This window comes from Grus americana, chromosome 22 (genome assembly GCF_028858705.1).
Source record: "Grus americana isolate bGruAme1 chromosome 22, bGruAme1.mat, whole genome shotgun sequence".
In the NCBI taxonomy this organism is placed as follows: Eukaryota; Metazoa; Chordata; class Aves; order Gruiformes; family Gruidae; genus Grus; species Grus americana.
The window spans coordinates 6,370,544-6,392,737 of record NC_072873.1 but is presented as its reverse complement, the minus strand read 5'-3'; the positions used below and the strand labels follow the sequence as shown (position 1 = coordinate 6,392,737).

General features: G+C 48.6%; 1 protein-coding gene and 1 long non-coding RNA gene across 2 annotated transcripts in view; both read left to right on the top strand.

Moving 5' to 3' along the window:
- LOC129195363 (uncharacterized) overlaps positions 1 to 15,631 on the top strand; it is a 75,305-nt gene extending 59,674 nt beyond the window's left edge. The window contains exon 3 of the long non-coding RNA XR_008573897.1: positions 15,234 to 15,631. This is a non-coding gene — a long non-coding RNA (uncharacterized LOC129195363). The remainder of the gene's footprint in view (positions 1 to 15,233) is intronic.
- Positions 1 to 22,194, top strand: part of LOC129195352 (M1-specific T cell receptor alpha chain-like) — a 431,139-nt gene that overhangs the window by 184,036 nt on the left and 224,909 nt on the right. The window lies entirely within an intron of this gene.

Below are 22,194 nucleotides of genomic sequence, written 5' to 3'. Positions count from 1 at the left end.
CATAAGAGATACCTTTTCAGCTAGCGAAAGAATGACTCATGCGGGTACAGAAACCAAATACACAGACACCTACAGAAACCACCGCAAGTCCATGTGCGGAGAGAGAGATACCATTGCCTACACAGGTATGTCGCATTGTGGTGGATTGACCCTGGCTGGGGGCCAGGTGCCCACCAGAGCCGCTCTATCACTCCCCTCATTCACCAAACAGGGGAGAAGAAGTATAACAAAAAGCTTATTGGTCGAGATAAGGACAGGGAGAGATCACTCACTAATTATCGTCACAAGCAAAACAGACTGAACTTAGAGAGGAAATTCATCTAATTTATTACTAAGGGAAACAGAGTAGAGGAATGAGAAATAAAATCAAATCTTAAAACACCTGCCCCCACCCCTCCCATCTTCCCGGGCTCAACTTCACTCCCGGTTTCAGGGGGACAGGGAATGGGGGTTATGGTCAGTTCATCACATGGTGTTTCTGCCGCTTCTCCCTCCTCAAGGGGAGGACTCCTCTCATCGTCCTGCTCCAACATGGAGTCCTTTTCACGGGAGACAGTCCTTCACGAACTGCTCCAGCATGAGTCTCTCCCATGGGGTGCAGACCTTCAGGAGTAGACTGCTCCAGCGTGGGTCCCCCATGGGGTCACAAGTCCTGCCAGCAAACCTGCTCTGGTGTGGGCTCCCCTCTTCACGGGTCGACAGGTCCTGCCAGGAGCCTGCTCCAGTGTGGGCTTCCCATGGGGCCACAGCCTCCTTCAGGTGCCTCCACCTGCTCCGGTGTGGGGTCCTCCATGGGCTGCAGGTGGAATCTCTACACCCCCTCATCCTTCCTCCATGGGCTGCAGGGGGACAACCTGCTTCACCATGCTCTTCACCAGGGGCTGCAGGGGGATCTCTGCTCTGGTGCCTGAAGCACCTCCTGCCCCTCCTTCTGCACTGACCTTGGTGTCTGCAGAGTTTCTTACGTCTTCTCACTCCTCTCTCCAGCTGCAAAAGCTCCCTCTCTAACTGTTTTTTTTCCTTCTTAAATATGTTATCGTAGAGGCACTGATGGGCTTGGCCTTGGCCAGTGGTGGGTCCGTCTTGGAGCCGGCTGGCATTGGCTCTATCAGACACAGGGGAAGCTTCTAATAGCTTCTCACAGAAGCTTTTCTTTCATGGTTCTTGACAGTTTGTCTCTCTTTTTTTTTTTTTTCCTTTCAGAAAGCAAACACTGAGAAAAGAAACAGTCTGTGGAAACACAGCATTTTGAAGACAAGTATATGGTGGGAGTTAAAACTAAATCTTAACTAAAATATGCAGATACCTATTAACGGAAGAGATCCTCTTTCTGCAACTTCTGGAACTAGGTATAAAAGGAAACATTTGGGCTTTCTACTGCAGGCAGCAGTAAAAACCAGGACTGATGCTGCTGCTCAGCCTGCTCTGGGTGCTCCCTGTGCGAAGGACACTATAGGACTGGGATGGTGGTTCCAGCTTTATTCAGATTCAGCCATTTTCCCCAGGAGACCTTTTCCTCTCCCTGCCTCTGCAGAGCCCGCAGCTCCATCTTCGTAGGGTGTAAAGGAGGGGGCTGTAACTGTGTCAAGGTGGAGAGGAAGCGCTGGGGAAGGAGCAGCAGAGCAATTGATAGATGAGAAAAGGCATAATAGTAACTTTCCAATCCATCTTTACAAGTGAAGATTAAAGGGAAATTAAGTTCCATTAATTAACCCCCAGGCCCCGCATGGCGTGGGCCACATCCAGACGAGCTGGACAGCGAGATCTGGACAGCCAAGAGAGCTGGATGGAGAGGAACCAAATGAAATTCAACAAGGGTAAGTGTAGGGTCCTGCACCCAGGGAGGAACAACCCCAGGCACCAGGACAGGTTAGGGCTTGACCTGCTGGGAAGCTGCGCTGTGGAGAAGGACCTGGTGGACAACAAGCGCTCCATGAGCCAGCAGCGTGCCCTCATGGCCAAGAAGGCCCATGGTGTCCTGGGGGGCATTAAGAAAAGCGTGGCTGGATGCTGGTCCAGGGCGCCAAGGCCGGAAGGCGCTTTTTGCACCCCTATGGCGGATAGGCGAGCCTGTAGCCCCAGTGTCAGTGGGGCTGTGAAAAGGCTGCTGAGGGAGGTTTCAGGCCAGACACCGCTTTGGGTGCTGGCACATTTTACCTGGGAGCAGGGGCTGGACATTTTCAGTTTGGAGGCGGGTGAGTGAGTCCACCTGAGTGTTCAGAATGTGGCTGGGTGATCTCCCCCTTGCTGGGCGGCTACCCACCCCACCAATATGGGCTTTCCCTCGGCCACATTTCATATCTCCTCCCCCTTTTCCCTTTGCTTTACTTCCCACTGATGTTGCTCCCAAAAGGAGAGCCATTCCGTGCACCCCTTGATACGGCACAAGAATCAGTGTAGATGTGTACGGGTTCCATCCTGCCTGTCTCTCTCATTACCACACCCCAAACTGCCATCAGTTCCCCCACCTGAGCACTCCCTTCTCCTTCTGGTACAACGTGCTCCCCGGAATCAACGTGTAGAGCCACTGCTCGGTACTTCGATAGTTTCCCCTCCCTCCTCCAAGAGGCCTCACTGAACCAGACAGGTATTTGTCAGGTGGGATTCAAAGGAAGGGGCTGCCTTTCTGCAGGAAGGAGAGGTTTCCTCACCTGAGGGAGTGGATGATGTTTCCTGGTTTTGGAGCATCTTGGGCGCTCTCTCCCCCCCTCACTCTGTGTGACTGGAAGGCTCCAGCTGGGCACACCACTTCTAACTGGTTCCTGGTGTGACTCCCACAGGGTTGGGGTGCTGCCAGTACAGGCCTCAGGGCATTAAAGGGCCCTCCTAGGGTGAGGGATTGTTGCCGTAGCATTCTTTCAGCCTCCTGCAAGGCTAGACTGACCACAAAGAGTCCTTTCTCCCAGACCGAGTATCACTTTTCTGCAGCTTTGAAGCTGCCTGAGTGAAACCCTCCGTTCCACGCTGCCACACATGTAGAGATGCCCCAGGAACGGCAAAACCCCGTTCCATCTGGAGCAGATCTGTCGGGTGTGCTGGGCCCAAAGCTTGATATGCCCCTGCTTCAAAACCCAGTAATTTTAGGGCTTCCTCATGAAGAGGGGTCCAATCCCAGGAAGCTCTTTTGCATGTTAGGTCGTACAAGGGATGAGCTGTGGCAGAGAAATCTGGACTATGCTTCCTCCAGAATCCCAGCAAGCCTAGGGTATGTTGCAGCTCCTTTTTGTTTTCTGGGATTTCTCTCTGTTGTAAGGTGGCCAAGGTTTTGGGGGAATACACACGGCTCCTCCTTTCCACCAGCTGCCTAAGAACTTCACCTCAGAGGAGGGGAGTTGTACCTTTTCTGCTGGAACCTGAAGTTCTAAACTTTCCAGGTGAGTAATTATTTTCTTTTGGATTTGTCCCACTGCAGTGGCATGGGACCCCCCACCAATATATCATCAATGTATTGGTACGTTTTAACTCCTGAATCAAAAAAAATTCACTCAATAGCCAATGTGACTATTAAGCAGGTATCCTTTATTGCAACGCTGGGAGTTGCACCGGGATATTTCCACGAGTGTGCGTCTCGACGAGGCACAAATTGTACGTGATTTGTATTACAAAAGAGTTACATATTCATCAGGTTTCTGATAAATTTAATACATATTCATTATTATTCCGGGAACTCCTGAATATATGCTGATGTCCTGATACGCCTGCGCAGTTTCTTTCTCGGGTGGTCGTCAGGGGTCATCCTCCTCAAATCTTCCTCTTTCTCCTCTTCTTCAGCATACACAATTGGGTGACCTCTTCTTCATGATGTCCATTTTGCAAGCTCAGCAACCTTGTTATCCGTCCTGCCCAGATGGTCCCAGGCTTGTTGGCATATTGGGCCCTCTTTATCAGGTTGCCTCAAACTTTTTGTCTTTTTTTCTAGTTCATACCCAAGGACTGTTCCCTAATTTACGGCTTCTCTTATCCCGTTTCTACATTCCAACTATTTTACTAATTGTTTTCTTTCATACTGGAGCACGAGAGAGGCGAAGCCTGGGTTTGTGGGGCCTGACTCAAGTGTTGCCAAGTTATATATTCTGTTTTAAAATTGTTCTACGCTAATTAGTTTCCCTTATTCATTCCTTTTTGAAAATCAGAGGCTGTGTTTACATTGCTGTGGAGTAAAAAAGTCACACAAGTGCCTTGGTACCAAGAACCCACCTCAGCATAGCTGTGGGGTTCTCCTCTGCATAACTTCACCTGCTTCCTAGTAGACACGGTGCTGCCCAAGCTCTGGGGTTTCCAGTGCTCAACCCAGCTTGGCCTGAGCCACATCAGGAGTTTCTACCCTGTGCAGCAAGAATTTCAGAAACTTAGGACAAAGCGTTCTGTCACTGCTGTTACGCTCACACATACCTTGCTGTAAGAGAGATTTGTAATTGGCAAGGAAAGAATTCCTTGTTGATTTGAGAAATCTCCAAGTGACCCACAGAGAACCCAGTCATCTGGAGGGTACATCCATACTGACCACGTGGCCCGTGGACTGAGCTGCGAGATAGGGAAGCTCCTGATGTCGGCTTCAAAGCAAGCCTCTTCCATCTGGTTTTGCTCCAGGTGGCTGCTTGGTTGCCATTTGTTTTAAAAAGACAATAGCACTGGGAATTCAGCTTGGGGGCTTGGAGAGGGAGAGCAGAAGCAAGCATGACTTTCCCAAGGGCAACTGCTTGGTGCTGGGAAGGACGCCCCTCTGTAGCAGCGTCAGCGTAGCTTACGGGTGATGCAGAGCTGAGAGGATCTCCCAAGTCAGTGCTGCAGGAACGTGGCAGTTTGAGGACCGTGTTACAGCTCTTCTTTTGCATATCACTGTTGCTCAGGCAGGGTGAGAGCTTTGGTTTCCATTCCTGTTATCTCCAGGAGGAGACGGCCATGGGAACCACCGCTGCTTATGCAGTTCTGTGCAAAATAAGTCTGTGGCATCAGAAGAAAGATTTGGAAGACTTTTTTATTGCCTTCCAAATGATTTTGCACACTGAAGTAAAAGAAAATCATCTCAGTTACTGAGACTGAATTAACTTTTTATTTTCCCTCTCCTTCAGGCCTATCTGAGGAAAATGGAGGAACAAATTGTGTAGGGGACATTTGGGTGTTGAGGGGGTGTAGATGTGAGATTTCAAGTAGTTTGTCCATGGCAATAGTGAGAGAGACTGTATTGTTCCACTGCATTTAGGGCTAACTGCCTGCTGCTGATCCTCCCTCAGCTCTCCCAGACGCACATCAGTCTGTACAGCTTTAGCACATATGTCGGAGAAAGAACAGAAAGTGCAAAAAATTAGCTGAATGAACTTTTTTTAACACCTTAATTGTATAATATTGCACTGTAGCCTTAAGATCAGGTTTAGCAAGAACGTTTCATTCTCCAGCCGCAAGCTTTAAGCAAATACTGATAACTGATATAAATGAGCAATATCAGGGCAGCAAGTAAGGTCTTTTAGATCTTTTAAATTGTTGTGGGGGTTTTTTCTTTTAATCACTGTAAGACTTGAGTTACAGTAAGCCCATTTCTCATCTGCTCTGCCAGTCAGCACAGTAAGCTTATCTGAACATCCCACTATTAGCCCAACTGAGTTACATGAATGTCACGTTTGCAGTTGGTGCTTCCATTTAATTGGACTGTTTTACTGTTTTACAGCGTAGCTCTGCTCTGAAACTGTTAGAGACTATAGCTAAACACTGAGAAAAGCTAATGGATGCTGTGTGCTTTTTTCCAAATTAAAGAGCATGGACAAGTTCAGAAATTTTTGATAGAGATGATATGAAGATGAATTAAGAACATAAATTAATTCAGGTGGAATTTCTCTGTATCTGCTAAAATGCTGCCTTTCTTCTTCCCCTTGAGGTATAGTCCATTTAGTGGAAGACTGTTCTCTAAGTACTGGAGACCTTGAGCGTGAACGGTATCTTCTGTATGGGGGTGCCCTTGCCCTTGAACGGTGATAACCATCTGGCCTTGACCTACAACGATTGTTACGACTCTTGCCTTCGTCTCTTCTTGGATACAGTGGCGATCGTGAGTGGGAACGAGAGTGGGAACGACTAAATGAGTGAGAGCAGGAGCCAGTGTGGGAGAAGCACTGCAGGGAGACTTGGACCTTAAAGAAACCTAAAAAAATGACGAAAACAATAGATGAAGTTAATTCAAACCAGTCACTGGGATGGGAAAGAAGGCCTAAATCTTGGGGGACCTCAAGTCTGGTGGCCTCCTGGAGAAGAAACAATTACCGTGAGAGATTTGGTGCTTATAGAGAACAGTGCCTGCCTGGAGTTTGGTCCTCAAAAACCTTTGCAGAAAGGTATGTTCTGAAGGAGCAGCAAAATAGCTTGCTAGTGACTCACACAGAAGGAACTCACTCGGGGGGGAGGACTGCTGCCCCTGCCCAGTTTTGGTTGGGAGGTGTCTGCAGGAATTGTGGGCTGGCTGGTGTCAGGTGTTTCAAAGGTGCTATGCGGCCACAGCACCACTTTGCATGGCAGAAGGTGACGTGGTAACTTTTGGTAGACTGATGATAGGGGTGAGACAGGCCAGCTGTTGGATGCATATTTGGCCTTTCCCAGGTCTAGAGCAGCAGCAGCAAGCTGTAAGGCATGACAGCTTGGGAACAACTGCTCTGAGTTCTGCGTCAGGTTTTGCCACCAGGAGCATCTCATGACACTTGTCTCACCCCTGCCTCAGCATCCAGGGCCACCTTGGCCCCAAGCGTCACTGAATGGACAGGCAGCCTTGTGCCGGGTACCGGTGCAAGGCTGGGAAGTGGCAGTAACTCCTGCCCCTAGTCCTGCCCCAAATTCAGCCTCATGGCTATTCCCTGTCTCTCGCAGGTCCTTTGCAATCTACAGCACGTGGGCAAGCAGCCTGAAGCACAACGCTCGATGCACAAAGCCTGGCTGTCTTCCTGCCGCCACTGGAGTCCCTTCCTGCGAGTGAGCTGCTCGCCCTCTTCTTTCTCTGCTCTGCATCTGCCACGAACTGAAGGGCCACTGGAGCTGGGGGGTCTACAGCCCTGATTTACCATTCCAGAGGTAAGGAGAGAAAGTGACTGTCCGAGGGTTTCATGGAGATGGGATAGCAGAGCTAAAGATACAAACAGATTCCCTCTGATTTCCAATATAACCTACAAGTAATCCACAGAACATAAGATCATTCTTTCAGCTTTGGCTAATAAGAAAGCCTTGTCACCTTTTGATCATCTGCCATTTTTTCCCCCTTTTCTCCTCACAAAACTTGTCAAATTCACTTTCCTCTAAACTGTTCATGGTTTTGGTAAATCTGCTTGCTCTGAGGAATCTATTTCATGGACAAACTCTAACCAGTTCTGCTCAGCATGAAACTCGGGAGTCAAGAGCACAGCGTGGAAATGTAACAACCAACTGACTTCAGTGCTAGAAAACTATTTTCTTGGACTTCATGCTTTTCATATGCAACAGTGTGGTGGATTGACCCTGGCTGGGGGCCAGGTGCCCACCAGAGCCGCTCTATCACTCCCCTCATTCACCAAACAGGGGAGAAGAAGTATAACAAAAAGCTTATTGGTCGAGATAAGGACAGGGAGAGATCACTCACTAATTATCGTCACAAGCAAAACAGACTGAACTTAGAGAGGAAATTCATCTAATTTATTACTAAGGGAAACAGAGTAGAGGAATGAGAAATAAAATCAAATCTTAAAACACCTGCCCCCACCCCTCCCATCTTCCCGGGCTCAACTTCACTCCCGGTTTCAGGGGGACAGGGAATGGGGGTTATGGTCAGTTCATCACATGGTGTTTCTGCCGCTTCTCCCTCCTCAAGGGGAGGACTCCTCTCATCGTTCCCCTGCTCCAACATGGAGTCCTTTTCACGGGAGACAGTCCTTCACGAACTGCTCCAGCATGAGTCTCTCCCACGGGGTGCAGACCTTCAGGAGTAGACTGCTCCAGCGTGGGTCCCCCATGGGGTCACAAGTCCTGCCAGCAAACCTGCTCTGGTGTGGGCTCCCCTCTTCACGGGTCGACAGGTCCTGCCAGGAGCCTGCTCCAGCGTGGGCTTCCCATGGGGCCACAGCCTCCTTCAGGTGCCTCCACCTGCTCCGGTGTGGGGTCCTCCATGGGCTGCAGGTGGAATCTCTACACCCCCTCATCCTTCCTCCATGGGCTGCAGGGGGACAGCCTGCTTCACCATGGCCTTCACCAGGGGCTGCAGGGGGATCTCTGCTCCGGAGCCTGAAGCACCTCCTGCCCCTCCTTCTGCACTGACCTTGGTGTCTGCAGAGTTTCTTACATCTTCTCACTCCTCTCTCCAGTTGCAAAAGCTCCCTCTCTAACTTTTTTTCTTTTCCTTCTTAAATATGTTATCACAGAGGCGCTGATTGGCTTGGCCTTGGCCAGTGGTGGGTCCGTCTTGGAGCCGGCTGGCATTGGCTCTATCAGACACAGGGGAAGCTTCTAGCAGCTTCTCACAGAAGCCACCCCTGTAGACTGCCCCCCCCCCGGCTACCAAAACCTTGCCATGCAAACCCAACACAAGGGTGCTGCAAGAATTGTGCACGGCACACTTTGCCCAACTTCCTCTTCACTCTTCCCCTGGATCTTAATACATAAGGACCTTTTGGAAACCAAAATTATCTTGCTCTTCCCAGGGCACGTTCCCAAAGTGTCTTTCTGAAGATAATCCATCTGCTAGCAGAGCCTCGGAGTGCATGTTGCTATTCTGGTCCCTGCAGTAACAGGAACTGTTTGGCATGACTTGTCAGGACCTGCTTCATCCCAGACATGAGACTACAGTCTCATTTTTTATTTAGAAATAAATACATTTCTTCCAGGGCTGAAGCCATGATGGAAGCATAACTGAAGGCTTCCTGAGTCTGCCGGCAGCCCGAGACCTCCTTGGTGCTGGGCAGGGGGAGAAGATGCTGCAGGAGAGGATGGAATGTGTTGTAAGGCCAGACCTCCAGACCTGTCTGGAGGTGTTTGAGATCTTGGGCTCTTCCTCCAGCGCTGGATCTACTTGGGACAGGAACGGGCAGCGGTGCCGCACTGCCAGGCACTGGGACTATGGTCCCTGTGTGTCCCTTTGCAGTGCCCAGTGCCTGATCAAGGAGAGAGAAAGGCCATTAGATAAGACTTTAAAGTGTGGGGGATTTTTTTTAATATGAAGGCACCACTAAGGAAAGCTATATCTTTTTTTTCTCCAAAGAAAAAAAAGGAGAGAATAAATGGGAGCACATCAACACATGCAAACCACAGCCTAGGGCACTGTGCACAAACATCAGCAGGCGTGCCAGGCAAGATGTAAATGAAATGTGGGCCCTGGTTTGCACAGAAAAAACCACAAGTGCAGAAAAGGGGGAGAGAGGGAGAAAAAGAGATACTGGGAAAAGAAAGTGCTACAGAAAAGTCAGGAGACCAGAAGGAAAAAGCCAGGAACCAGTACAATAACAGGGAAAAAAACCCAAAGCAACAAAAACCCCAACAGACTAAGAGAAAGCAAGAGGAAGAGAAGCCATTGCAAAGGATTATTGTTCTCGCCTGTTTTTTTCTTTCTCCATTACCTGAACCTGTCCCCAGGTGACTACAGGATTTCATTAACTCACTGTGTGACCCCTAGAAGAGTTTTATGGCCCAGGACAGACCCCAGTGGCCATGATGACCCAAAGTCACTGGCCTACTAGCCAACAGATCTGCTGAAGCCCTGCCAGCACAGGGGACCCTGTGTCCACTGCTCTGAGCCCTCCAGGCTGCAGAGCAAGAGCCATCAGGGCTTCAGATGTTGCAGGGTCCTGGATGGGGTTTCCATTCCTCCCCTGGAAGGTGCTGCCCCTTCAGAGCAGAACAGGGTACAGGAGCATCCCTTAAAGCCGAGTTAAACTGCTGTCAGGATCCCCTGGCTGATTTTGCAATGCAGGGGACACTCGCATGTCCCCTTCCATGGGCCGAGTGGAGCCCGGACACAGTTACCAAAGTACCAAAGAAGAGAGAGGGAAAGCATTTTCACTGTTACTTTCATTTATTTATTTTTTACTTGCCCAACCTTGAAAAGAACGAATGAGACAGCTAGAACGGTCCTTAATGCTGAAGGCCAGCACTCCTTCCTGGCAGGCCTGTGGTGGTCTGCCTCTCCAGAGGAGCGGCTGTCTCTTATGTCTTTGCTTGACACACTGCTGTTCTTCGTGTGCCGCCGTGGAGCGTCTGGCTTCCTCTCCAGCCTCCTGTCGGGCAGCCTTCTCATCTCCAGGCTGAAAAGACCCCGTCTCCAGGCCCCAGGGACCTCGGTGGCCCACTGAGGGACTTCTCCTGGTGCAGCGGCTGAAGCTGTGATGCCATGTTGTCTTGTCCCCTTTTCTCGGGGCTCAGTGCAGAAGAGATGACACCCCTTCAGAAGGGGTGAGGGGTAGGGCAGAGGACGGGGGACAGGAAGGAAGCCTGCAGGCCAGCCAGGCATGGAGGGTCAGCCTCCCGGCTAGCGCCAAGCGCGGAGGCAGGGCCGGCGGTAGGGCACTGGCCGGATGACCCTACGGCACCGCGTCGATGGTGGTGTGGAGGGGAGCCCTGGCACGATGTTGTGGTGCCAGGGGAGCCATCCTGGAGGTGGATCCACCTCCATCAGCTCCTCCTCATCTTCAGGTGGATCCACCTCCATTGGCTCTGCACCATCATCTACGTGGAAGAGGACCGCGTAGCTGATGGTGCCTCCCCTCTGACGCAGCCTCTTCCTCCACGCCTCCTGCAGCTGCTTCTGTGGGCGCCCACACAGAGGTGAGCGCCCACTTGCTTCGCCTCTTTGTGCCTTCATTCTTCCAGCTAGTGGAGAATTTGAGGACTTGAAAGCTCAGCAAATGTGGGACAAGTGCTGGGGGGCCAGTATTTATAGGGTCCGGAACAGAACGTGGTGAGGTAGCTTGTGACATCAGGAGGCCACTGTGATGGCTATGCAAATAGCCATAAAGGGCTATCCTAGCCGTTGGGGAGCCTGTGGCCTTAAAGGTACCCTACTGGGGGTAGGGGAGGGCGGCCCTGTCCTGGGGATCGCTCCCCTGTGTCCATTCCTAATGAAGGGACATTTCAGGGATGAGGTCTGAAATGTGGGTAAAGATTTTTCTGAGGAGGGATGGAAAGGTTTGGACTCTACCCACCCAACCTTTTTGGCTCCATTTTAATGGCCAAGGGATTGGTACAAATCTGTGTGAGCCAGATGGAGACTTTCCACCAACTTTGGTGGAGCTTGGATCAGGCCCAATGTGAGTGGGTTCTCCAGAGCTCGGGGAGAAGAGGGGGAAGCTTTGCAAGGTCTAAGTGGTCCAGAGAAATGAGAATCGCTCAGCTGCCATCCCCCTGGAATGAGCACATTGGTTGTTTCTGGCAAAGGCAATCTGTTCTTTCCACTCCTGAACGTTTATTTGGGTCAGGGTGGGAAAAATCCGATTTAGTTGCCAAAGTCCCACTGGGGTGGTAAAAATATAAATACCACCTATTATTACGTGTGTATTCTGAAAAGTGGTTAGTGAGTGTGTTTATGACATTTGGCCACTCGCAGGGAGTTACTCTCTCTCTGCCCCCTCCCCTCAATTCACGTGCTTCCACTCAATACGAGTCCTGCCGGGGCCTGTAAAACCACTGCGGGGGGATGGAGCCAGAGCGATCCTGTACCCAGCTCCTCGCAGGGCTTCCCGCAGCACAGCCTGCAGAGAGGAACCCTCCTTCCATGCTCTTGGCCCCACCTCACCGAGCCATTGCACGGATGTGTTGTGATGCTTTCCCAGTGCTAAAGCTACATCATCTGTTCAGGGACCCATTTCACGCCTCATCTACCAAGGATGTGAATTGTTCACAGCATCATCCTTGGACCCTTATCCCCAACAGGAGCAGGCAACGTGTTTCATCGTGGCAGCACTGAATTTGACCTGTGATGGGTCAAGTAGGGCAGCTGGCAAGGAGGATGAGTTATGAAGATGCTGTTACCATCCTTCTACCAACCTAGTAGAAGAATTCATTGCTGCTTTCTCAGGGTGGATGGCAATGGAGCCCTGTTGTGATGTGATTCACGTTTGGTTACTGGGAAAATGAAGAGGAGCTTTACCAACTACGTGTGAAGCCACATGACATCTAAAATCACAGCAGCTATCAATCCATCCCAAACCCGCAGTGCTTTGTGCAGAGCACTGCTTACAGACGCAGTTCTCAGCCTCTCCCAGCCCTGGCCAGACAGGGAACAGCAAGAACCCAGAGCAATTTTGGCACTGCTAGGAATAGATCGGATCCATGCTGCTCCAGCCCTAGAATGCATCATCTCCATCCAAGAGCTACAACTGCCCATCCCAGCGCTGTTCCTGCATGCATCTTTCCACTAGAGGAAACTTCAGCTGGAGAAGACGGTCTTTCTAACCTTTGCATCCAAAACAACATGATTACACCTTGGTTTCTGAGCGTTGCGTAGGACAAAGGCAGCACGTCACAAAGCAGGGCCACTCACTGTGGCTTTCAAAGTGAGATTTACATTTGTATTGTGCCTTACATACCTTGATCTTGTAGAGAGGGCTGGGATGTGTTTGCAGACTAGGTGGCCTGTGAACTGGGGAGATAGTCCAAAATAGTCCTTTTTTGGCTATTCAGAACTGCCAGTGGATTTGTGCCTCTTGTCCAAATGGTGCTTTCCAGCCCTGCACTCCCAACTTTGGGCCAGAGCCCTTCACAGTTGGCTTCTCAAGCCCCAGAAATGCCTTATAAGCTACACTGCATCTTATTAATTTGAATCCATGCTGTCCCCTTCTCTCATTTACTGCTTATTGCAGGGGGCTTTGGTTGTGTGTGTGTCAGCATCAGGACGCTCTGAGCTCAAGGCTCCTGCCTGACGTTGGCTGAACTATGCTGCCTCTGCAGCTTGGGACTGGCCTGGCGTTTTTCAGGTGGGAGAAAGGTACTTCTGATACTCTGGCACTATCAGAAAGCATCAGCGTTTGCATTATAGCAACACCTAAGAGTCCTGCTGGGTTAAAACCACCAGAGTGAATGACTGCGAAGAACATGCAGGCTCCTGCTCCCAAGGAAGGTTATGTCTTTCTAGCTAGCACAGTCCCTTCAGATTTACTCCCCAAAACAGCCCGAGGCAACAATCCGTTTGTTCCTCATGTCTTCTGCAAGCCCAGCAGCCCCATCCCCAGCAACGCACAGCAATCCAGAGTGAAAGAGGTGCCAGCACACAAATGGAAAGCAACCCTTGCGCCTGTGCTGGCAGCATCCGTCACAGGCTGGTGGCTGCGTGCGAGCTGTTGGTGCCAAAACAAGACAAAAAGATGCTCCCTCACCTGCCCGCGCTGACGATGCTGCATTTAGCTCACCTTCAGCGTGCTCTGCGAAGCAGTGAAAGGCATAAAAGCAAAGTCAAGTCATCTCCCAGCCTGACCTTGGGCTCGCAGGACCCCATGGACTTGCTCCCTTTTCTTCTGCAGCGAAAGCTGGCATGCACGCTCCCAGATAACAGCTTTTACCAAGAAAACCCGGCATCTTTAGGAGGAGCTGAGAGGTATAAAAAGCAGGTGCTGTGCAAAGACAGCAGAGCCTGCAAATGGAGAGTTCCCTTGCGGGCAGGTGGGAAACGCATCTTGCTAGCAGGAAAGAGGGCTGGGGGAGGTTTGCTCACACCAAGGTGGTGTTGGTTACAGAGCTCGTTGATTTGCCTATTTTGTGACTTAGCACACATCTCCATAACATTAGCTCACCCACTTCCTTCCCCAGCCTCCGAGGAATTGCCTGTTATTTGTATTCGTGGCAAATTAAAACCTCTTCAAACTCAACCCCCTGATTACGGAGAGAGGGCTGAGACCACAAGCAGAGCACAGTGGAGGATGCCACAGCCCATAGGCTGACCCCACGCCTCTCTGCAGACCCCACGTTTGCAGTTAGGACATTATTTACTCTGCTACTAGCAATGTTCTCTTAAAATATATTGAAGGAGAGATTGGGAAAATGAAGTGTATGAGATTTAGCTCGCACTAGAGGATTTCAGCATCCAAGAAAGCCAGAGCGTCCGGTCTCTCAGACATAATAGAAACCTCCTGCTTTATTAATGTTGCCTTATTTTTTTTTTTTTCCCCTTGTCCACAGGTCCTGGGCAGAAAGTCAAAGCTGTATTTGAGGAGCTTTCCTGGAGGTTTTCATTAATAACAGGGCCAGGGAATCCACTGCAAATGTAAAAATAATAGATTTGAGAGCCCTAAAAGGATGGAGATTTACTCACTGTGGAAATATTAGGGAGAAAGTAGGAGCGGGGCGTTCCCATGGCTCGGCGTTGCCTGCCTGTGAGCTTTGAAAGCTGCCCGAAGGCCAAGGAGATGCTGGGGAATGGGAGCAGGAAGGAAGGTTGCCTCTGAGTGGCACGGCAAGGCAGCTGCGGCGGCTCTGCTCAGCACTGATCTTCCACTGCTGGTGGACATGCCTAAACATAGGATCGTTTCAGGTCCTTCCCAGGCTAAAGAGAAAAAGGTTAGGTGGACAGAGAAGATCTGCTCCTTGTTCACGCCTTGGAGATGAAGGTGCAGGGTGGTGCTGATCCTCAGCAGGTCAGGAGGGACACGGAGAGATGTGGGCAGGAGAGAGGGATGCTGCTTGGTGCGAGAGAAGGACAACAGCATCCAGTTCTAGTGGGGATGCTGAGACCATGTCCCTTGCTTCCAGCTGACTCTTGCCAACAGGACTGTAACCGTGGGATAGGGGCCGTGAAACAGAAACTATAGGATCAGTTTGAGATAATTAGTTTGTAACCGAGGTAATAGGTAATGAAGCTAACTGACCATGCCAAGGTACAATGCTGCTATGTTCCATGTACAGTCCCTACCAAACTGAACAATAGGTTTGGAGATATTAATCTTAAGAAGTAAGTTGCCATGGACACGTGCACCTACAACAATGATACTGCGCATGCCTGCAAGAAGAGGGTCACGCAGCGGACAGGGGTGCGAGACCACTGACGACCACCAGAGACCCTTGAGGACCACCGACTCAAATCACTGAGCATGCGTGACGGGGAGGAGAATATGGAAATGGATTTTAAGAAATGATTATCATAGGACTGCCTTTTCTGAGAAAAACAATGAATATGTATGTTTTGATCCTACATACCTTGTGTGTTGGTGATCACCTGGCATGCACACTGAGTGGAGCTGATTCCCCATGCATCCAGCGCTGCAATAAAGAACGCCTGCCTTTTAACACTACATTGGTGTTACGAGGTTTATTCCCGGGTTTCGGTGACAGTTTTTGGCGACCCAGATGGGACACTGCTTTTGAACCTCGACGGATCCATGGGATTGCAGGACCTCCAGCCGGCACCGGGGAGTTCTCGGGGAGAACCTCCGATCCCCGGACCGAGGAGCTCTGAGCAAGACCCCTGGGAGAGGTAAAGGCATTCTTATTTGATCTGAATATTTGCACGAGTTGAAGGCCTTATTCAAGGAGCCCCGTGGCTCTCACCACCGCGACGGGACAGGCCCGCACCGGGACAGGCCCACACCAGGAGCACGGGAGGCCTGCTTATAAGGCGTGGTGAAAGCTGCGCACAGTTGGGCTAGGGAGACGTCTCAGGGAAAAGTCTCTGCTAGGCGAAAGCCTGTGGAGCAGGGCCCACCGGGGAGGGGAAGCCACCAAAACTGGGATTTCGGGTGGCAGGAGAAATCCCTGGGATTTCTGGTGGCAGGGGAAATCCCTGAGGGAGCTCTAATGTGGGTTGCGGTCCCTCTGACTAAGTGCTTGTGATAGTGCACAATCACAACCACTAAGTCCCTGGGAGATGGGTACTTTTCCGAGTAAGAAACCAATCCCATGAAAAACACCACTGGGATGTATTTTGGAACATTGGAAAGATCTGGGAAGAATTGATCCTTTGACTCGGGAACAATTGATTGAATATTGTAATCATTGGTGGCCACTGTATACTTTAGAGAGTGGGGAAAAGTGGCCAGAAAATGGGACATTGCAGTATAACACAATTTTGCAATTGATGCTGTTTTGTAAGAGGGAAGGGAAATGGAATGGAATGGCATATGTAGATTTGTTTTTCACACTGCGAAATCATCTGGAATGGCAAAGGCAATGTGAATTGGTTTCACCTAGTTCTGCGGTAATGGCATTAAAGGGGCAGGAACCTGATAAAAATTTGGAAAAGGTTGCTCAGCTTGTGATATTGGTAAACGGTGTTTTAAATGTGAATTTGAAGATGATGATGTTGAATTATTGGTTGCACCTCGTAGAAGGCTAGGAAATGATCAGGGGGATGAAAATCTGGAGGTTAATAATGCTTCCGCCCCTCCTGTGGAAGGGGAGGCGGAAGGATTCAGCCCGGTTGCTGGGAGGACAAGGAGAAGAGGGGGAGGAGATGGATTAACTCCCCTCCAGGCCCCTCTTCGACAGGCAGTTGGTAATGAGGGTCTGGTAATGGTAAAAGTTCCCTTCTCAATAACTGATTTAAGAGCATGAAAAGAAACTGCAGGCACTTACCGGGATGATCCTGAAAGAGTTGCCAAAGTAGTTGAAACAATAATCAGAACCCAAAACCCCAATTGGGAGGACTGGCAAGTAATATCGGATACTTTGTTGGAAGATACTGAAAAGAAAATGGTATTAAACACAGCCAGAAAACAAGTAGAGGAAGCTCATGCTAATGGGATTATACAAGGGACGGTAGACCAGAATTTTCCATCTACAAATCCTGAGTGGGACCCTAATCAACCGGGACCCAGAGGGACGCTAACTAGATATCAGAAGTGGATTTTGTTTGGCATTAGACATGCAATGCCAAAAGCAATTAATTAGTCTAAACTTTATGAAGTGAGACAAGAATTAAATGAGTCCCCTTCAGCCTTTATGGAAAGACTGAAGGTGACTGCTAGAAAATACACTAATTTGGACCCAGAGAAGAAAAAAAAACAACCAAAAAAACCCCCAAAAAACAACCCCAGAAACAAACAAAAAAGACACAGAAGAAGCTGTACAACTGGCCTCTATATTTATGGGACAATCAGCCCTAGAAAAAACTCCAGAAACTGGAAGGGACTGAGTCCAGAGACTTAGGTAAAATGCTTGAAGTAGCCTGGACTGTGTATAACAACAGAGAAAAAGAAAAAGAAGTCCGACAAATGTGAAGGGATGGAAAATTCTGGCAATCTTGACTGAGAATAATAAACATGTAAAGCGAAACTCAGCCATAAATCAGCAGAGGTTGTTGGTGCAACGGGGCGAAAAGAGAACTGGCTTTTCTTGAAACTGTTTTAGTTTTTGTACATGCCCGAATGCTTGTTGCCTTTATTGGGACGAGATTTATTAAGCAAATTAGATGCGCAAATAATTTTTAAAGATGGAGAAATTAGATTACTTATACCAGAATCAAAAGCCATAGAGGCGACAGTGTTTATGTTACAGGATTCCTCCAAGGAGGAACAGAGTCCAGAAGAAGTGGTGGACAATGCAGTAACCCCTTTGGTATGGGCAAGTGAAGTTCCAGGACGATCCAAACTGGCAGAACCGGTAAAGGTGACTTTAAAACCTGGGGCCAAGCTGGTAAGACAAAACGAGTATCCTATTAAGTGGGAGGCTCGAAAGGGATTAGAGGGATTAATTACAAAATTTTTAGAATATGGGTTGGTAGTAGAATGTGAATCAGAATACAATACCCCTATATTACCAGTAAGGAAATCAGGAGGCAAGGAATATCGATTAGTTCAGGATCTAAGGGCCGTAAATCAAATAGTTCAAGATACACACCCAGTAGTGGCCAGTCCATACACTTTACTGACATCTTTGAAAGAGGAACATAAATGGTTTACTGTACTGGATTTAAAGGATGCCTTCTTTTGCATACCTCTGGATACAAAAAGTCAAAGCATATTTGCTTTTGAGTGGGAAAGTCCTGCTACAGGATGAAAAATGCAACTAACATGGGCTGTACTTCCACAAGGATTTAAAAATAGCCCCACACTATTTGGAAATCAATTGGCAAAAGAGTTAGAAATGTGGAAGAAACAGAATCGAGGAGAAGGTACGCTATTGCAGTATGTGGATGACATCCTGATAGCAGCAGAAAGCAAAGAAACATGTTTTGAAATGACCATCAGTTTATGGAATTTCCTGGGCCAAGGAGGATACAGAGTTTCCAGAAACAAGGCCCAGACAGGGAAAGAAACAGTGATTTATTTGGGATTTGAGATATCTCAAGTACAGAGACGATTGGGAAATGAAAGAAAAAAGGGTCATCCTCGATACCTGTTGGACCTGTAAATTTAATTCTCCAAAATCATATTGTCTCCAGTTACTTAAAAGATGTACCTGCCAGGTAATATTTTCTAGGACAAATTGGTGTCATTTTTAAGGTTACATAAGGGGTAAAAATATTGTCAAACATTAACGCAGTTAGTTGTCCAGCAGTATAATAATTGGGAGTTTCGACTCCATTAATGGCCCAGTCGGGGCGAGCCTTTGGATTACTTCCCACTTCTCTACGCGATTGCTGGGAAGGTACTGTAAAATTGAAAACACGAGAGGGACACAAAGAAGGGATAGCTAATCCACACCTCAGGCCAGCATGATATTCCAATGTTAAGTAAGAGTAAAATTTTCCATTGGAGCATCCCCATGCTAACCCCAACGGGGCCGGATATATGCTAGTTTTACAGGTATATTGATCCATATAATTCACAGCATATATAATAGGTTTACTGTTTAAGGGTGTCCCTTGTAGGGGATAATGAGTGAAGGGTATTCCACACCGTTCCTGTTTAATAAAATTGTGACTACTGGGAAGAGTGAGGTTACAAGTTTTATCACTATTTTGCCATCCCTTTGAAGGATATCCCCAGCATGTGCACATATCTCGGATTAGAGTTCTGAGACTATCAATAAACCAAGTTTCAGGAGGATCTCCTGGTCCTGAATCACAAGTGATTGTCTCAGAACAATTAAAAAGGGGGTTTTCAGCTTCCCTGACAGGTGGATCAGATTTGGGCTCTATAAAAACTTGTCGCACTTTGTTCCCTGACCAAGCCCACATCAAATTGTTTCTGTCTCAAGAGGTTACATGGGTCTTATTTGGGAGTAGGATACACCATTCTGGGTTCCATTGAGTAGAATAGTTTGCTTCATAGAAATCAGGTTTTGCCAATGGATCAAACAGAGAATCCCATGGATAATAACGACAGGAGGTTTTCTTGGTGTATTTGTCAAAAGTGACATTTGCAGCAGGTATGTTCCCTTTGGTGCTGGTAAATAAGGGGTTTGATCCATCTATCGGAGAAGGGATAGAGACATTAAATGATGGTCTAGTAGCTTTACACACCGCTGTTGAATATAACTTTGCATTTTTGGCTTGTTTTGGAGGTTTACTCCAAATGTCATATATATCAGACCTTATCATTGGCTGTTGTTGAAAATACACCCAGTTATTCTTGACGGTCCAGTTGGGTGACAGGAATTTTCCAGAGGTGGCATTAGTCATATTAAAGATAAACGACAGATTTACAGGTGACATAAAAAAACCTTAAGCTTTCTTCGGCTGATCTAGGTAAGGACACAGACGTTTATTTTGGTAACCCCACATCCTAACAAAACCTTGAACTAATTCCCAAGCCACATTTGGGGTACTTTGGTTCCTGTAACACATAGGGAGAGACAAAGAACATAGGACCAGATCCACAATTGCCGGTGTTGAGCAGAATTGACAATCATGGTTTGGCTATGTACCTCTCTGTATCACACAGATTACGAGTACAAATTCCCAAAAATAGCACCAGCTTCGACTTTCTGAGGTGGAGGATGTTTCCAGTAGTTAGACCTGTAAGAGAGAACAAAGGAAATGATCCCGATTCTTTTCAAATCAGTAGTCAAAAGGATGGGACAATCCATCTGGTATTAATCTGGCGTTCCTTTCCATGGGCATCAGCAGCTACCCATGAATAGGCGTTCAGGGGAGTTTTAAGGGTCAGAGGCACCTCCCCCACTGTTGGGAGGTCCACCAGAACAGGTTGTCCTGGATAGTGTAAGGGTTTTACAGGGTCCTTTTTCTCCCTCTTCCCAGGGAACAAGGAGGGGGGTGTTGGACAGAAAGCAGTAAGTTTAGGGCATCCATTTTTCCCTCATTGACCATTTCCTCTTGCAATGGCATCCGGGATTCTTGCGGACCACCCAGGGTTGTGAGGCCTCAGGACGCGTTTTAGGAGTCCATTGGTCCTTTCTACTATCCTGTTAGCTTGGGGATAGTAGGGGGTATGGAATGTCCACTGTATTCCCTCGGTTTTTGCCCACTCCTGGACCACCCTGGCAGTAAAGTGGCTGCCATAATCTGATTGAATCGTTTTGGGTTTAGGTAAAAAGCTAAACCACAACTTTAACCCTTTCACTGTATTTTCCCCAGTCGCCCGTGCTACTGCTTTGGCCTGAACGAGTCCCGATATTACTTCCACCCCAACAAGCACATATCGTTTCCCTTCTGATTTCTTGAAAGGCCCTATGTAATCGACCTGCCAGGTTTCCCATAGTCCTTTCCCATCCCTCAGATGGAGTGGAGGATCTTGTTAGGGGTGCTTTTCCAGTCTGGTACAGCATAGCCCGCCGGCAGAAATTACCGTGCTACAGAGTTTTCGGGTAACAGGCCATCCTCTGCTCCCAGCCTCCTTAAGAAGATCTTTGACTCCCGAGTGACCATGTTTCACATGTAGCCACTCCAATAAGCATTCCCATTTCTCCTCCTCTCTTTCTTCTGCCAGCATAGCCAGGCAGGTGAGTGAGTCCACCTGATTGTTCAGAACATGGCTGGGTGATCTCCCCCTTGGTGGGCGGCTACCCACCCCACCAATATGGTCTTTTGCTTGGCCACATTTAATATCTCCTCTCACTTTTTCCTTTGCCATACGGGCACCTGGTTAACTTCCCACTGATTTTGTTCCCAAAAGGAGAGCCGCACGGTGCACCCCTTGATACGGCGTAAGAATCAGTGTAGATGTGTATGGGTTCAATACTGTCTCTCATTACCACACTCCAAACTGCCATCAGTTCTCCCACCTGAGCACTCCCTTCTCCTTCTGGTACAATTTGCTCCCCAGAATCAACGCGTAGAGCAACTGCTCGGTATTTCCATACTTTCTCCTCCCTCCTTGAAGAGGCATCAGTAAACTACACATTTTTTCAGGTGGGATTCAAATGAGGGGGCTTCCTTTATGTAGGAAGAAGGGGTTTCCTCACCTGAGGGTGTGGATGATTTTTCCTGTGTTTGGAGCATCTTTGGTGCTCCCTCCTCCACTTGATAAGTGTGACTGTAATGCTCCAGCTGGGCATACCACTTCCTGACCTTTTCCCCTGGTGCAACTCGCACAGGGGGTGGGGTACCTACCAGTATGGGTTTTAGGACCTTAAAGGGCCCTCGCAGGATTATGGATTGTTGCGGTATAATTCTTTCAGCCTCCTGCAAGGCTAGACTGACCACAAAGAGGCCTTTCTCCCAGACTGAGTATCTCTTTTCTGCATCTTTAAAGCTGCGTGAATAAAACCCAATGGAGCAGGTCGGACCCGCTGGTCCACGCTGCCACATGTGTATAGACGCCCCATGAATTGCAAAACTGCATTAAATTTGGAGCGGATCTGTCAGGTGTATTGGACCCAAAGCTTGATATGCTCCTGCTTCAAAACCCAGTAATTTTAGGGCTTCTTCATGAATAGGAGTCCAATCCCAGGTAGCTTTTTTGCATGTTAAATCATACGGGGGACGAGCTGTGATAGAAAAATCTGGAATATGTTTCCTCCAAAATACCAGCAAGCCTAGGGTATGTTGCAGCTCCTTTTCGTTCTCTGGGATTTTGATCTGTTCTAAAGTAGCCAAAGTTTTGGGGGGAATACACACCGCTTCTCCCTTCCACCATATACCTAAGAACTTCACCTTGGGGGAGGGGAGTTGTACCTTTTCTGCCAGAACCTGAAGTTCTAAACTTTCCAGGTGAGTGATTATTTTCTTTTGGGTTTGTCCCACTGCAGTGGCATCGGACCGCCCCGCCCCCCCAATATATCATCAATGTATTGGTAGGTTTTAACTCCCCCCTCAGGGGTGATTTCTGATAGTGCTTGTGCCAGGGCATGGTGCGCCAAGGTAGGTGAGTGCCGATATCCTTGGGGCGAACGAGTAAAGGTGTATCGTGTACCTTCCCATGTAAATGC